The sequence below is a fragment of the Coccinella septempunctata genome, chromosome 6, assembly GCF_907165205.1.
Source record: "Coccinella septempunctata chromosome 6, icCocSept1.1, whole genome shotgun sequence".
Classification (NCBI taxonomy): domain Eukaryota; kingdom Metazoa; phylum Arthropoda; class Insecta; order Coleoptera; family Coccinellidae; genus Coccinella; species Coccinella septempunctata.
Window position 1 is genome coordinate 17,934,646 of NC_058194.1, and position 19,151 is coordinate 17,953,796.

The following is a 19,151-nucleotide window of genomic DNA, read 5'->3' on the forward strand; positions in this document are numbered from 1 at the left end:
TTATTTACATGAAATAGTGTAGTCATTTAGAGTGTCTGTGACTCTGAAAAACACAAAAAAACTTTATGATTTTTAAGCGCTTCAGTTTTTGAAATTTGCAGTTTTTTTTTTCATCGAAAATACAGAAAAATTTACATAAATATTCAAATACAATTTTATTCAAAACTATGAAATGATTTTCAATATAATTCCTTTGAATAATGTCACAATCTCCTCTAAAATGCTCTTTCATTGTCCTCAGCTCTTGCATTATCAATATGATGCACTCAACAAGCTTGATATAGTTTTCGGACTCCTTGTTCCCAAAAAAAGTAGTTATAAGTAACGAAAAAAGAATCATCGCAAACTTTGAATTCATTAATTGATATGATATCCACGGTAGGACAGCCTGTATCGATAATATTCGTCAAACGGTTTTTCTATCTTTCTATTCTATTCTTTCTTATGTATAACCTAGATACTCACTAGTTGTAGTAAGCTTCAAATGAGCTGAGTCTTCATACCTGAAAAAAAAGGGTTTATATATAATTATCAATTTCAATTCTCTCATTGAATTTCAAAAAACACCGGCACACAGAACAGGATTTTTTCAAATCATAGCAAAGCAATCATCGTCGCAAATTGTTCCTCAGAATATCACTCTGAATATCATTTGGAGGAATATGGATGCCTATTTTAAGGCTTGATGAGGATTCATTTGAAATGACGAAATATAAATTCAGAAGTCTAAAAAATTTTTAAACCTCGTTGTTTTTCATAGCATCATTTGGGGATTAAATAACCTAATTTCTCGGTTCAAGAATTTTAATCCATTTTGAATATTAATATGGGAATGGTGGTGGAAAAGGTCAAAATATTCGGGATTTAAACTTCCAACTTAGCCAACGTTTCGGAAATTATATTTCCATCATCAGGGCACTGAAAATGAGAAAACAAACTCTGAAAAGTCTCTCCCTTCACGATAGTGAGACAAAAGTGCAAAACATCAATACAAGGATACTTGTTACTTCTTAAAAAATTGGTATAAAAAGTGATTAAAAAAGAAAATTACAAAATTACTCGAAATTACAAAATATCACAAAAATAAAAATGACAAAGTCAAAATCAAGAAGCACAGCACAGAGGAGAAGGAGAAGAGAAAGAAAACATATAAAAAACAAGAATTACCAAATATATGAATATGCATATAAATATCAATAAATAAATAAATTAATAAATTAATAAATTGAAATGTAAAAGAAATCACAGATCAATTGATACTCACAAGATGAAATTGCTTTTCCCACAGTCATTGAAAAATATCATATATAAAATTCATTAAAACAAAACAATGGTACGCTTTCATCGAGGTAAAACAATGACAACAAAGGGAGATCGGGAACATATGAAGACAAACACAGAGAAATGTGGACGGACACCGAGAAATGTTCACGTTTTCTTTCTTACTTTCTTCAATAAATTATGATATATTATAGAAAGGTGCTGTATGTCGGTTCTGGAATTGACAGAATCGTGAACCTTGATCTGGATCATCTCGTGCAACAATCGTTTGCCGAGGAAAGGATGTCTTCCCATCATCAATATGTCTAACTTGGAAGAGGGTTTCCTACTGGGAATTCAAGGGTAACTCATTAGTATTCCAATAATGAATTACATGCCCTAGTAGAAGGTTATGCTCAGAGGTAAAATAATTCCACTCATCAACCATTGGCATTATTTTTGCATCAGAATGAAGAGAATATCTGATATGTTTCAAAAGGAATTTCAGGATGTTTCGGATTCGCTGAAATAACAAATAATCAATGAATACCATATTGAAGAGTATATTACTGATTTTAATTCCAGGTTTCCAATAACTAGAAATTGCTGAAGTTCATTCGTAAAGTAGGCAGATTTCGAAGAGAACCAAACTTTTTTTTAACAACGCTGCGTCGAAATAATCAGAAAACGAATTATTGCTATAACTCGATCATAAAATAAACTGAGCGTAGCAATGTTGGGGTAGATTCCCTACGTGTACAACAAATCACCATCGTAGCAAAACATTAAAAAACCCTACCGAACGCTTTGTCGCTAGCAGTTAATCTTCAATGCTTCCTTGGAGAGAAATCTCTGAAAGCCTACGGTTTTTTCCTTATTGAAACCACTGCAGAACAGTGAAATGAAACTTTTTTCGTCGTTGTAGGTTCCAGAAAGTTAAATCAATAAAATAAAAATAGATATTTATTCAAAATAAAATGGCAATTATTAAAATGTCAGTATTACGAATACGATTGAATAGTATTGAAATATATCATATTTTACTGCATGAAATCTTTGAATGGGAGCAGTCTCAAAAATGTTCTTCTTGAATAAGTTGTTATTTTTTCAGTTTTGATGGAAGTTTGTCAAAAAATTTCACATCTTCATTTCTTATTCTTTGTTGAACTGTAATGAAAAATTTTTTGTGAAAAAAACGTTCTCTTAGAAGTTTTCAGAACGTGAAATTTTTACGAGAGTAATGTGTGCAGGAATAGCACACTGTATTTCAAATCATACTTAAAAATAAACTTGAATATTCCTAGATAAATTTGGAACAGACTATTCCACAATAATAAATTCGGATGCGTGGAGATGGAGAAGACAACGAAGCTGTAGTGACACCCATATTCGCGTATGGCTGGAGTTGCAGATACGCTATCTCCACCCCTATTGTAAATCAGACTGGGCTCGTGTGAAGCGGAGGTTGGGGTTAATTATGTGGTACAATAATTTTCGAGAAGTGACATTTTTTGTCCTGCTTCGGTCGACCACGTTGCAACTGATCACTCATTGAATTTTCTTTGTCTGAATGTTAAGGTGTGGAGCAATATCAGGTCAAACTTACTTATGTACCTAAATCGTTCCATAATAAAATATGAATGCTTACTGGAGAAAAGTCGAGAAGGATCTTATTAATGATATCAATAATGCAAAAAACAAAAGAACTGATTGGCAAACCTTTGCATGGAAGACGCCAGAATGTTGTTTGATCTTTGCCATCCAGTATCAAGTGATTTCAACAAGAAACTATTTCTCATTGATATGCTGGTTAGTTCATGTGTTGCACACCCATAACGACAGTAATCGTCTGCCTTTGAGCCATCCTTGCTGATACATTTCATATATAGGCCACAAAACTTAAATAGTGTCCGAAAAAGATATAGGGCACATGGAAATAGTACGCATATAATTAATATCTTCGGTAAGTAGATACTTTTACTATTTGTACAATAGAGTCAATTTTATTTCAAATCTCCTTGTGAACCCTCTTCTATGGGTGGATGGTAACTGGATTTTCTAAATGGCACAGTTTTGTGATATAAATGGATAGACCTTTTTTGTCAAGGATGAACTCATATTGCTCACTGATAAAGAATGATCTAAGAATCAGGGGGTCAACTTCCTTAAAATGATTTTGTTCGCACAGAAGTGATGCCATCTTTAGGCTTTACTCCTGCAAGCTAACGACGAATAGATATTTTAGAAACGATTTTTTCAGGAATATTCATTCAATAATATTAAGCAGCAACTTTGGTTGAGAATGAAGAAGAATAATAAAAACAACAACAATGTGATGGAAGTCAAAACTTTTGACCTAGAAATAACCGTATATGTGACGGGATATTTAGCCAGAAGAATGATGAAAGATATTTATGAATGTTAAGGTTGTAGATTTTAACTGAATTCGAACATAAAATTGGTAAGACCCAACCATTCAATATTATTTTTTAGCGCTTAACAGTAAATATCCTTCCCAAATTTTTTCTTTTAGTAATCCAATTCAAAGTTAAAAAAGCACCCAGGAAACAAGTAGGTGTTGGAGAGTTTAAAGCCGAATAAATATGTGGAGGAATTTTCTTCTTTTATTCTTGTCGAGAAATTTTTTCGATCAGATGTGACCAAATCTACAATGCAATACTGATGGCGAGTTTTAAATCATTGTTGCGTATTATTAATAATTTATGTCGAAAATTAGATGATTTCTTTCATACATTTGTTGGGATACGCGGCCGATATTCTAATCTTGAGGTGTTCAAATTCAAATCAAATGCGTTGACAGTTCGGTTGTAATTCTGGTGCCCTGGAGGATGGAACTCTAGAAGAGGTCGAGCAGTTCGAATACTTGGGAAGCTTCATAAATACTAGGACTAACCTGGACACGGAAATACACAACCGTATCAATTTGGCATCACGGACGTTCTGGAGGCTAAAGGACAGAGTGTTTCAAAATCACAACCTCAATCTGAAGACCAAGACAGCTGTTTACAAAGCAGTGATCCTCCCAACGCTTCTTTACGGAAGCGAAAGCTGGACGCCCTACAGGCGACATATTAAACAGCTTGAAACAACGCAACAAAGTCATCTGAGACAAATAATGCACATCAGATGGTTCCACAAAGTTTCAAATGTAGAAGTCTTGCAGCGCGCGAGTTGTATAATAACTGAGACTCAAGTAACGAGGGCCTGACTGATAATAATAATAATAATAATAATAATAATAATGTTTATTTCAAAGAATGTCACAAGTACATGGTAAATGCACATTAAATGAAACAACGTCAAAAACCTTACACCCTATCTGTCTAGGTAATCTCCAATGGAATAGGGTTCTAGTGTGATGAGCATCTCTTTCAAATTCTTTTTGAAGACATAAATGCTTTTACAATTTTTCAATTCATCAGGAAGTCTATTGAACATTCTGATACAGGCATAAGTTGGGTGTTTCTCAGTGATAGAAAGTCTATGTTTGGGGTAACAAATATCAAAATTCCGAGTGTGATAGGTATGCATTGAACTACATAGTTTATATTCACCTAGGTTCCTAAACATATAGATCAACAATTCATAAATATAAAGAGAATATACGGTTAATATTTTGTTCTCTTTGAAAACTCCCCTGCATGATTCCCTGTAACCCAGCCCAAAGATGATTCTGATGATTCTTTTCTGGATGCGGAAAATCTCTTGTAATCCAGAACATGCCCCATAGAAAATCAAACCGAATCTCAGTAAGCTCTCAAAGTTGGCAAAATAAAATATTCTTAGCGAATCAGCATTTAAGTATTGGCTGGTTATTCTCAAGTTATAAACAACAGAGTTTAATTTCTTTACCAGACTGATAATATGGGCTTCCCATTTGAGGTTTTCGTCTAAATGGACTCCTAAAAATTTTGTTGTGGTTTTAGGTTTTGTTACTAGGTTTTCCAATTTGATAGTAGTTGGTGTCTGTATCCTCTGTTGTGATGTTCTGAAGAGTATAACATTCGTTTTATCAGCGTTGAGAAATAATCCATTCTTCTTGAACCATTCTTCAATTCTATTGAACAGCAAAGAACTGGTCCTGAGTAGCTGAGGATAATCCGAACCTGGTACTAGCATACTCGTGTCATCTGCATAGTTTGTGAGAAGACAATCAGTTAGATTGTTTTCCGTGGGCATTTCATCCGAGTATCTGCTTTCATTTTCTTCCCCTGATGTATTAATCTTGCTCATGTCATTCAAAAACTCTCGTAATTCTTCAGCAATTCCAACTGCGCCGCCTAGAACCTCTTCTACTGTAGCATTCCCGTCCCAAGTATCCTCAAGGATAGTAGATACGTCGTTAATAAAGAGAACAAATATGATGGGGCCTAATATGCTTCCCTGTCCAACACCTGAGGGGTTCTCTTGGATTTCCGATTTGGAGATGTTGCCATCTTGTTTTATGACTGTTCTTTGTCTTCTGTTTCCTAAGTACGACTTGAACCAATCTAGTGCAATGCCTCTCACACCATATTTTTCAAGTTTCATCAAGATGTATTCATGGCTGAGACAATCAAATGCCTTAGATAGATCCAAAAATATGCCCAATAGGATTTCATTTTTTTCAAATGCTTCAACAATTTTTTCTGTAAACTGCAGTATGGCACTTGTTACAGACTTTCCTCTAATGTAACCGTGCTGGTTTTTGTTAAGTATGCTACATTTGCTAAGAAAGCTCACCAACCTGTTGCACGCAGCCATCTCAAATATTTTAGAGAACGATGGCAATATGCTAATGGGCCTATAACTTTCAAACAAACTGCGATCCCCTTTCTTATAGACAGGAATTACTGAAGCTAATTTTAGTTGTTCAGGGAAAATTCCATATACAAAAGAATTATTAACCATATAACTCAGAACTTCTGTTATACTACTCAAACATTGCTTGATGATAATTATTGGTATTTCGTCATCTCCACTGGTAAATTTATTCTTGAGTTTTTTACCCAATGATAGGATCTCATTTTCTGTAACGGGGTTCAAGAAGAAAGACAGTTGGTTTGGAAGAATGTTACAGCTGAAAGTAGATCTTGTACTGTTCTGCATCAGATTAGGTATTACTTCTAGCAAGAAGCTATTATAGTGATTAGCTGTTTCAGCTGGAGTTCCCTTGAAGTGACTATTGGAATTGGAATGCTTGTCTTTACCAACCACATCGTTGTATATGGCCCACATTGTTTTTGTTTTATTATCTGATAGAGAAATTTTTCTGTGATAGTTGTTCGAACGACTTTTAATTAGTAAGTTGTTATACTCCTTCTTGAACCGATTGTATGTTTGTTTCATTTCAGGGTGATAGTGCGAGATTAACTGTAATGCACTGAGTTTGTTTTTCCATTCCTCTATCTCTGGGTCGAAGGTTTTGGGCTGGCACCGTTGTGGGACAACTAGTTTGAGTGGAAAGCATTCATGGAACAGTCTCAGAAAGAGATTCATGAAACAATTCCATTGTGAATTTACTTGACTCTCTCCCGCGTTATATACCTGTTGCCAATCTTGTTCTGTCAGTTTTTTGGAAAAAATTTCTATACTTTCGGACGTATAAGTTCTTTTGTAGTACGTGCTAGGTTTAATAGCAAAGTTCAATGTGAATGAGAGTTTAAGCCCTAAGTGATCTGAGACAGCCGTATACAATACATCGGTTGAACAGATATATTCACAGTTAGTGAGAACATTATCTATACCTGATCTAGATGTAGGAGTTATTCTAGTGTATTCATTGAAAGCAGAACTGAATGAATATGAACTGAGTAGGAGGTTCATTCTGACAATATTATTGTGATCATCTTTCAAATCAATATTAAAATCACCTGATATAAAAGTTAATTTTCTGTCCAAGACAAGTACTTCCAAGACATCTTCTAGTTTTTCGTAAAATAATTCTTGTGAGCTCTTGGGTGACCGATAAACACTGATAACAACGACACTTTGATTGCCCATAAAACACTCCACTGCAGCACACTCAAACACTCGATGCTCAGCTAAGTTATTTATTCGTTGGTGGACTCTATATTTGGTACCGTTCTTGATGTAAACAGCAGCTCCTCCATGCCTTCTCTCCTGTCGACAGTAGTGGGTAGCCAGGGTGAAGTTCTGTACTTTGTATGATTGAAGCTGTGCTTCAGTCTTCCAGTGCTCAGATAATGTGAGGAAATGGCAATCTGGATGTCCTTCGAGTAAGGTGTTCAGTTCATTTATACTGTTTCCTATGGACTGCATATTCTGCGATATGAGGCTTACTGGGTGTGCTGATCTTTTGTTTCTTATAAAAAATCGCCTCCTTGTTGATCTAAGAAGTCTTTGTGTTTATGGAAGTCAAAGCGCTTTATTCCGACTCCATCAGGCCAAAAATCTGATGCGTACATATCGTCCTTTTTGTTGAAAGGAGCTGTTACTACATATCGCCGTAGACTGTTCTCAGAGGTTGGTATTTCTTTGACATTAACTTCAGCGTTTTCGAATCCAGGAGACTTTTTGATATAGTCCTTTATTTTTACTTCCGTTGCGTTCCTGTTTACTCTGTAAAGATATATCCATATTTTCTTTTTCGGACCACTGAAATCGGTCTGCCTTTGACCCGTGCCTATATTTTTAGGAATTGTTGATTTCCTATTCTTTTTGTTCCTAACTGTGATAAATTCTTCTTTTCCGTTTGGAATTTCTGAATTCCGCTCAGTTGTAATCGGTTGCTTTTGTTTTGTTTCATTTAAGGTTAGAGTCTGTGATTTCTCTGTGTTTTTGGGTATGTTCAGAGTGACAGCGTTGCTGTATAGTTTTTCTGAATTCTGTGATTTGTGCTTACTGCGAGTTAGTGGAGGCATCTTTTGCGTAGACGACGTACTTTCTTGATTGGTTAAGTTTGTTTTACAGGTGTCCGTTCTCGCAATTGCGTAGTTTGCAACACTGTTTATATTTACCTCACTATCTGAGCGATTTTTTATTTCCTCTTTTTCCCGTATTTGTTCTTCAAGTGTAGTTACTCTATCCATTAGGAATTTGTTGTTCGTTTTCAGGATATTATTTTTGTCCCGTGTTTCCTCGACTAGTTCTCGTAGGTAACGAATTTCGGTTAAAAGATTTTCTTTGTCACTTCCTTGCAGTGCCTCGTTGTTTCGTTTTTCACAACATATCACTTTCACGTGGTCGATCACTGTTAAATTTGACAATTTCTTAATGCAGCCCTTGTGGTAAACTGAGAAACAATTGATGCAGACTTTCACACTGCATTTCTTAGTTTTACAGCACTTTAAGAATAATTCAGGTTCGGATTGCTCAGAGCAATCCGACAACGCGTCTTCTTCATCTGGCATCACGATAACAATGACTGAGATGGAGTGGCCACATTCCGAGGATGAAAGACACAGGACTCCCCAAAATAGCTCTGTATGGCGAATTCACAGAGGAAGCTCGGAACCCAGGAGGCCAGTGTAAGCGGTTTAAGGATATTCTATATCAATCCCTAAGTTAAAAGTTAAAGTATCAGTTAATACAAAGCATAACTGAGAACAACTAGCGTTAGAGAAATCACAGTGGAGGTCTTTGGTCCACGTTATAATGGAGACTCGAGAAGAATACAGCGGCGGCCATATCTGGTTGGCGACTATCCATGCTCGGAGTGTGGAAGATTCTGTAGGTCACAGTCGCAAGTAGCCCTGAGAAATTATAAGTTTGATCGCACCGATAGTTTTGTTTTAGAGTCTTTTTGTAGATTTATTCTCGGTAACGGGATACAGGAATGATTGAATGAATGATTAATTCTGGTAGCAACGCTGCCAAAAACATGCAGTCGAAAGTGGAAGAAAGCCAATAGATGTCGCTTTAAAGGAAACAAATCAGGGCAAAGTGTTGCGCGTCTATGGGATATCTATGATAGGAATGAGGTGTTATGGAAAATATGAATTTTTATGAAATTCTGTAATAGATCATACAGGAATTCAATGATTCTTTCTGACTATTCAAATTTCGTCTATCGACCTCGAGAGAAGCAGTTGATTTCGCTCCACGGTTTTTCTCGGTTCGTTTGTTTGAGGCCATTCTCGACGAAGAAGCGGCCAACGACCCGGAAAAACAGACGGCGATGTTCGGAATATTTTTTAATTGATGAAAAACCCGGCGAATGTCCTTAATGTGATTAATGTTCAGTTGTTGATTAATCCTTTGGATTTCAATTTCCGATGTCTCCCAATTTCGCGATTGTGTTCCGAAAATGCAATTATGAACTACGGAAAAAAGTCGAGACAAGGATTTAGCCCTTACTTCGGACGTGCTGTCACATTCAGTTCGATTTAATTAAAATTGATAATATACAATGGAATTTTTTCGCACCGCTCAGTATACGCGCCGAATAGGCGAGTGACGTTGAGGCAGGGCCATAAATGGCGCCGTTAATTTGATACCTTTTCGGATGGAAAATGGTCAACTACGGTAATTCGAAACTCGCCGTCAGCAATATTGCTGGTCATTTGTCAGTTTAAATTTCGGAATGCCTGCAAAGCGAATGCATTCGACTATCTAGTTGCTGGTATCTCATTTCCAAATGACTAAAACTCCGTATCTGTGACTGCTTGTTACGCCGCCGCCAGAGGTACCGTACAAATGATACAAATGGATCATTAGATGCTCGGGCATATTGCCGTATCGAGGAGAAAAAAATTAATGAATTGCATTAGTTTTTTTAGGCATGAGCCCAAACAAATTGAGCTTTCTATGCAGCATTGATGAATAGCGCCGGTTAATTCGATAATTCGATTGAAAACAGGAGCACGGCAGAATAGAGAAGTAGTTCAGAATGCACTCTGATATCCTGATACGAGTATAAAATTCCAAGAACGAGACTCACGGTTGATGGCTTTTTGAGGAGTAGCTACAACCATAATTCCATGAAAACTCATAGTTGGGGAGCCCAAGAGGAAAAGACATGATTTACTTCTGAGTGTAAAATTGATATACTTTAGACCCTGTAGTGTATGTCTACTAAAAATTAGAACTGTATGTAAGCGAAATCGTCTAAGACGCCCTGTCAAAATAGTAAAAAAAAATTTCTTGGGCACTACAGGATAGGCAAAATTGATGATACCTGAACTACAACTTTATCAATCCAACGAAATAGAGGAAAATGCATGCCACATTACAATCGTAATTAATCTTTCGTTTTCAAATTATAGGCCTGAATTAAATTTGGTCATTATCCGTTTCTGTTTATACTAGGATGTTGAAATCAAAACATAATACAGACTTTTCTTTTGATAGCAACCTATAATTTTTTTCCAACAGCTCAACAACATTTGTTGAGCTATAACATAAAGATATGTTTTCACTTATGAAAACAGTAGTTTAAAATGACTTAGAAAGACTTAGGCCAATGTATGGTATATTTCTGAAACGGGAAAAAAATGGCGATTCTTTCTAAGTTTTTTTGAACTACTGTTTTCATACGGAAAAACACAATTTTATGTCATAGCTCAGAATATGAACCTGTTGGAAAAAATCATGGTACGCCACTGGAATGCTATCAAAAAAGTGCCTCCAATATGTTTTATTTCAACATCCCATGCAAACAGAAACGGAGACAATGATCAAAGTTGAATCGCTCAAATTTAAATTTTGGCCCATAACTCGAAAACAAAAAAAAATAGTGGGATGCGGTTGATGGAATTATAAGTTTCTCGAAAAAAGAAGAACGTAATGTGATATTCATTTTCCTCTATCTCGTTGGGTGAAAAAGTTATAGTTCAGACAAAATTCGTTTTCATACTGAGGGCACCTCGGGAACTATAGCATCTAGAAGATAACGAATTACACAATGTCCACCTTTTTTTCGTTAGAAATCAAAATATGAAAATAAAACCGACCCATTATTTCTAGATTATGAGTTATGAACAAAATTGAGAATTCTGATCGCAGAGTGTTGAGTCCAAGAAAAATAAATGCATATCTAAGGGTCGCTATGGTAGCTTACCTACTTATTGTCTTATTATTCAATAGTGAAAGGAAAAAATAGTTTATTGTTTTTATCCATGAATTATTGAGGCGTTTAGCTACATAATATGATACATTTTTTCAAATCAGCGAAAAATTTGCAGTGAGATAAAATCAGAAATCCCTGTCATATCTTGAAAATGGCTGGATCAAAAAATTTGATTAAATCATATTCGAATTATAAAAAAATTTCTGTAGAATGTTATAACCATTTTGCTAGTACGAGTCGAAATAAGCGAGAGATTCAGCATTCTTGAAAATGGTAATTTCTCAATTTTTTTTCATACCTCAAAATCTAGAAAAAAAGAGCCCAAAAATGTGTCGGCGAAGAACTATCGAATTTATAGCTAGAATATTTAGACAAAAACGTGATTTCATGAACGCGATATTTCCATAGCAACGCATTGTATCCGAAAAGTGGTAAAGATGTCCCGAGATGTTGAACTAGCCATCTACCCACAATCTAGAATAACTTTGTAAGGCGCTCAATTATTCCCAAACTCTTCGCCAAAAAGCTGAAATTTTTAGTTGTCCTGCATTCACACCGTATATAAAAACAAGGATTGAAAATAATAATTTGCGTCATATTGACATGCAAATAACGGATGGAAATTCCAGCATCACCAAAGTAATGTCGAAGTTATAAATGTAGTTTTTCAAACATAGGCTATTTTTTCCCAATTCATTTGCTGCTTAGTTTAGTTTGAAAATGCTTGGAACCTGAATAATTCCTTATTAAGAATTATTCTAACAGTTCTGATTTATAGAAACACACGTTTGCCTTTCATTCTAAAAATAACATAAATTCAAAAAGTAATCTTGATTACATATTTTTAGCAACATCGGTTTCAAATTCATCATCAGAGTGTTTTTATTATTATTTCCACTAAGAACAAGTTCAATTTTTAACGCTTTCTGAAACCTCCAAAGGCAAAGCGCTTGAATTTGATATGACGAGGTTTACGAAAGGCTGGCAAAGTAGCAACGAGAATGCACAGATGTGTGAATATGGTGGTGAACTCTTGTCGAGAATCAAGAAGACTGTACACGAAGAACTAGAGGAACAGGACGTGTCAGAAGAACGACCTTACTGGTTGTCGCCTTAAGCTTCTGGCTCTACCCAGCCAATGCCAAAGCCTGGCAGACCAATTACAATGCGAATTTTTATCGGCAAAAAAAGAAGTTTTGGACATTCTGTCTCACCTCCCACTCATTCACGGGAGTGATAGACTGGCTTTATACAGAGAATTCCTGAACCAGCACGATATTGGATTCATGTTACCAGGGATGAAATACCTCAAGAGAAAATCGACCGTCTTATAAATCCCAGAGCGACCAGACATAACTTATTTTTACACAGATGGAACTTTAGGATCTCAGTAGAGTCTCATGTGCTTTGAATACCTGCTAACTTGTGGAGCTTACCTAGTTACACCTGGGCAGATACCAGGTGGCAAAGGTAACTAAAAATGAATGTTACTTAACTTATTGTCACATGGCTGATTTTTATGTATGTTTTAAGGAATATTATTCTGAAGTTATATTATTAGTAACAGACACTTTCCATGGGCCAAAACTCTTGCCAGACGCTTCGAAGCTGTACAATAGTTAATGAAATTTACTTATTTTCTTCTCGATCTTATGATACAGGCATCCTAAACTTCCATTTGAAAATGAATTGGATTAACCAGAATTTCGATTATCCAAATCGTCCATATTATTTCGGATAATCGAGACTGTACTGTATTGCAATCGATTGCTGCAAAAACTGGCATCATCTACGACAATATAAAAGAATAATTCTTTTGATAAGAGTCATGCCTGTCCATTAACTGTTTAAGAATTCGAAAGAAAATAATACTCCATTGTATCTGAATTAACAATGGACTATGAACTCTTAGGTATGTGTATGTGCCATGTGCGAGCAATGTATAGTATATAGTAAAGGGACCCCAAACAGATTGTGAAGTTCATTTAATTTTTGTGCAGCTTCAAAGCGTCTGGCAAGAGTTTTGGTCCATAGAAAGTATCTCGCACTTACAATATAACTTCAGAATAATATTCCTTAAAACATGTATAAAAATCAGCCATGTGAAAATAAGTTAAGTAACACTTATTTTTAGTTACCTTTGCCACCTGGAATCTGCCCAGATGTCACTAGGCAAGCTCCAAGTTCGCAGGTATTCACAACACAAGATACCCAACTGAGATCCTAAGGTTTCATCTGTGTGAAAATAAGTTATGTCTGGTCGCTCTGGGATCTTACTTTATTAGTAGGAGTGCTGCCCGAAGTATATTTTCCTACGGTTTGCTTTTCCTCAAAGTTTGATGGATAGATGACCTAACCCTAGGACACATAAATACCAAGAATTGTTTTAGTATTTTTGAGGAGCTTCTTTGTGCTGTCCTGTTCATGATAGATAACTCCCGATCCATCTTCCGAGAAGAAACAATAAATAATTACAACCTCAAATCTCGCTCAAATCAGAGTCATCCTCTGACAGCGGTTATTTTTCACTCGTAATCGCTAAATGCCTACGTAGCACGACCCACCCGCTATCTAGTATATCATACCAACTTCCGCATCGTCGAAACCTCCCTATCTATGATGGGTGGATTCGCTCGAGTTCACCTGAGCATACCCCAGCGTAGCACAAATCCAATTCGATGATTAACGTTGACACGTCAAGTAGAGCTCGCTACCCGAATTGATCATCAACAGAGTCCACGATAAATTCCACGGAATATAGCGATAAGTTACACCTATGCCGAAATTAATACCTTTCGAGACGTTACGTTGATGATATATCGGATGAGATTCGTCTCCTGAGCGTTTAAACTTTACCAATTTCGGTATATACCTAACTGATCGATACGGTTCAATGGGGTTGAAGCTAAGCACATTTGTCTCCGGTATCAGCAGAAGTGTGGATTAATGTATTTCACTCAGACGTGGGTGATTCGGTTGCTCCCTGAGTTCTCATTACTAGCTCGATTTGGCACTGTTCAGTTCTTGCAAGAGCTATGAATGTCTCCAAGTGCATATTATATTGATATGTTACAGTACTGTTAGGTATCTGAATTATCCTAGGTACAGCTAGGCGTTGAAGTTCACGTTAACAACATAAAGTTTGAGAACAATAAGTAGCACTTTGACGCCAGCCTACCGAAGATAAAATGTTGAAACACGTATTTCCTAGATTTATTGTCATCCAATTCTTGGCTCTCATAACCATCACGAGAAATACTTAAAATGCATGTGTTGTATTCTATTCTCTCCCTAAGTATGATACGGTATTCATCAAAGGTAACATATGACCGCCGTGCGTCATATCAAGGAGGTAGTTAAACCACATGGTCTGCCTTATTCGGATGTTATACAAGGCACTTTTCCAACAAGACATTATACGACCACATGAAGCCAGAATAACGTTGGCTCATTTTGGAGAAAATCAAGTCGATTCTTGTCGTGGCCCTCTAGATTTCCAGATCCTCCACCCATAAAACACCTCTGGGACATTATGATGTGAAGACTAATCTGCTTACTCCATCCACAGACTGCACAAGCAAATACAGAAAGAACTGAATATCAGAAACTATCACTCACATATCCCGAACTTTTTGTTTAAAGAAATTCCTGAAAACATTTATAGGAGCAGTACCAACGTGCTCCGAAGGCAGATAGGCATCGAACAGTCAATTATATTGGAAGATCCGACCTTGGGTGGTCTTGATATTTTTCTTATGTAATGGTGAGTCTATGCGGAAAAACTAAGAAATAATCTAAGAAGAGGCCCAACCTCATGAGAGGATGACAAAGGAGTGCACACCCAATTAGATTGGTCGCTTTCTAAGGTATTAGTTCTTAGTAACTGTCTATAAACAAACCATAATTTGAAGGAATGGCCCCACAGATTGTTAGTTTTAAGTGGGAACAAAGAAGACAAATCAGTGCCTATATTTACCATATAGGGTAGCCGCAATCAGGTCTCCTCTCTAGCATCTATATTCAAAGGTGGTGACGTCGAATATTTTAAGACCTGCAACATAACAGGAGAGACTGAGGCCATATGGGACACGAGTAGAGTGTCTTTGAAGCTTCTCCTGCTGCAGTGCTACAGAATGTGACTACTGCTTGGTAATTGCTTATGAGCAGTCGATGCGACCGGAGCAGCAGTCACATTCTGCAGCAACTGCAGACGCACAATACTCAAACCATTCTTTTACATATAATGTGTAGTTTGCAGCAAACTAAGGAGTCACAGTTTTGAAATGCCTTGGAGATCATATAGGTAAATTACCCTCTTCGCAAACTTCTGAACTTCCATCGGGCATCTGAGACTATGAGAGCCAAGGCATCATGGTGTTTAGAAATTTATAGTATTTTTAAGGCTTCTTGGGTTGATTTTTTTGGTTATATGACACAGTACCGGGTGGGCAAGATTCGTTGCCTACTGAGAAGATCTCGAGGAATATAGCAGCAAGAGGAAAACGTATGACATATTCTTCTTGTTCCTGAATAATCCAAATCTGAAAATAGAACCGGCCTATCATTTCTAGATTTTCAGTTACAAAAAAAATTGAGAAATGTATCATCCGTTTTCTTCAAGCTGCTATAATTCCCGAGATCCCCTCAGTAGACAACGAATTTTGCCCACTCTGTACACTTGTCTTAGTTCAGCGGAAGCAGCCAGTCTCCACAGCACTGGAAGACAACTTCTAGATCAAGTGGCACAATCGCTGAACTATTTTCAGCGTCCTTGTATAGCCTGAGAACAAGAATATTCTAGAAGAAGTAGTAAATCTGACGTGTATAACACAAAGAGAATCGTTTATTTTTACACAGTATGAAATTAGTTTACTATGACCTTACAGTAATGAACAATTTTCAGAGACATATTACCATGACCTTACGGTGAATGAATGAGAGGAACTAGAAAAATAAAATGATACTTTTCAACATTCATCAATGCATAACGCAGTTTGATTTTGTTGAATAAATAAAATGGTTTGTTTTTTATTTCGATAACTCTTATTTGTCAAGGTGGATTAATTGATTATGGAAAATCAAGAATTTCAATCAGTGGAACATGAGGAACTGTGTCTAGGACCTAGGACAACACACTAAGTTGATCCACTGCATCAGTTGTTGAAAATTTTGGTTTAATCAACAGGTCTCATATTGTATTTTGTAATGGAATAATGGTTCTTATTCCTTGATATGAGAAAAAAGAATTGGCTTCACAGGTTTAGCACGTCGGCATTCATGGGAGGCATTGATTTTCCGAGCAACTATCCTCAAGGCCGCCTGCGATGTAAATTCCCGAGATACCCGCAACTGAAGCCGATTTGACAACTGAAACGGGACCTTCTTCGGGGATTTCGATAACATCTTAGTCAGTTGCGGTAGCATCTGCCGACTGACAGCCCGAAGATGACCAGGAAATAGGGTTTGTCCCATCAATTTCCAGACGGTAAACCGGAAACAACGGATAACAGGCCGAGTTTAGCTCGATTGACGACTTCGATACGAGGATACTTGACGTTTTACAACATCTCGCCCACAGCTCTTCTCCATTCGTTATTTCTCGTGAAACGTTCAACTAATGAGATGTCTTTTTGGCCCCGTTCTCTCCCAAGAGGTCCATCAGTCCGGAATTAGGTCCGGGTATCAGGAGAATGTTCGAGCGGAAATGGATTCATTTATTGGAAACTAGTTACTACAAAAAGGCCGTTTATTCTACTGTTCTTCAGTTTCCTCCGACACCCCCAACAACCGATTTGTCTCTGGAAACAGAGAAACATGTCAGTGAGGATTGTAACTGCTTCAGAGAGCTCAATAGAGGCGTAACGATGTAATGGGCATAAAACAGATAGAACTGGGGATTTAGACGTTAGTGTTTAGGATTCTCATATGGAACAATAACAAGGGTTACACCATTGGAGAATTGGAAAATAAATCATCTGTTAAGGTGCGACATAAAAAATTGCACACAAATTTAATTTTCATTGAACTAAGAGTTTTAAAGAAATGGGATGATGGATGATATTATGGTACTCATGATACTCTTCTTGCATTGGAATCGATAAAGAATTGACTGACTCTGTAGATATCGGAGTATTTGCAATGCCACTAATTTAACTATAGCGGAAGGTTTCAGATAAGGTCAACAATCGCTTCTTGTCAGTTCATCAGAGAAATTAACCCCGGGTTTCATTAAACTAGATCGGGGAATAAAAGCTTGATTGACGAATAGACGTCAATTTGTTTTAAATCGATAATTCAGTCATGATCATTCAAATATCATTCTCGCATCATTTTATGACGTATTCTCAATTTCTACTTCTTCAATATATTCAGAAATGAAAAGGTGATTTCGTTTTATGGAACCCGCTGTACGTGTTATTGTTCAATGAATTAGATGTTTCAGAGAATTGAAAAAGAACTCCGCCAAATTCACACAATAATATAAAATTTGCAAAGGCTCTGCACGAAATGAGTAACTGGATATGTACTCAAACTACTCTTTTTCGACGACATTTCGGCCTCTTATCGAGCCTTACGAAGAGCCTTTTCAGCCTAAACCAGAAGAAACAATGACATATTCTACAAGGATATAGAGGACAACTAAAATGTATAAAAAAACTAAAAAGTTATTGAACAAATAACAACATTAAGATCGATTCAAAATGTTGTATTAGTTTCAGCAAGAGGAGATATACAGAAAATTAAAGAAGGAAATAACGCACTCGCGGAATAACAAATTATTGCCTATTTTCATAAATAGAAAAAAGTATCGATCAAATGAATGCCAGAATTCAATATGGAAGTACTCTGCATCTTCTGAAACACTTTAGGATTGCACTCCCAGTTTCGGAAACAAAATCAACTGAAAAATTGAAATAATTGATTTCCTCCTGCGTAAATTCTTGCACTAATTTATCAGGCGCAAATCAGATAGAAAGAATCATTGCCTGACAATGAACGAAAAATAGAACTTTAAAATGGTAACTTCGTAACTACAATTCAGAAGATTTTTTAAGAATTCCTCTGATGAAAGAGTGTGATATAGACTCCGAAACGTTGCGAAGTTACCATTTTAAAGTTCTGTTTTTCGTTTACTGTTAGGCAATTATTTTTTCAATCTGATTCGCTCCTGACAAATCAGTACAAGAATTTACGAGAAGCAAATCAATTATTTCAATTTTTTATCTATTTTATTTCAGAGACTGGGAGTGAAAACTCTAAAAAGTTTCAGAAGAATGCTAGAATGCCTTAGGGAACCTGATGGAACTCAATTTTATTTCATTTCATTTATATGAACATATTCTATTTTATTAGTCATTATTCTTTTCCTCCTCTTATTCAATTCACTGTTTTCTACCGATCTTCACAAAGAATATTTCATTTTGTAATTTGTTCAGTTATTGTTTAAATTTTTTCATATTTTATATTTGATATTTTGTAATTTACGTCACTGTACGATATGTTATTGTTTCTTTATTTTTCTTTGAGATGGCTCAATAAAGGGCCGAAACGTCGTGAAGAAAAAGTTTGAGTACATGTGATATCGGTTCCTGAAAACGGAATTTCCCTAGTTGAAATAGAACTGGGAACGAAATTCTTCTTCTCAAAATAATTATATTTTATCTTCGACGTTCACCAAACTAAATGAAAAATGCGAGTTTCACACCAAAAAATTCGAGAGCTACATGGTGAAACAAAAGATTGATGAGAGATTCAAACTTTCATTTCACTAGAACATCTAGTGACAAAAATTTTCGATGACTCCACACATATTTGTGTGATAGACATAAATGCAGATCAAGATATTTTAGGCAGCAATTTT

General features: G+C 36.2%; 1 protein-coding gene across 1 annotated transcript in view; it reads right to left on the bottom strand.

Moving 5' to 3' along the window:
- The window catches only part of LOC123315983 (protein O-mannosyl-transferase TMTC1-like), a 443,528-nt gene that overhangs the window by 325,388 nt on the left and 98,989 nt on the right, over nt 1-19,151 (bottom strand). The gene's annotated exons all lie outside the window — the stretch shown is intronic.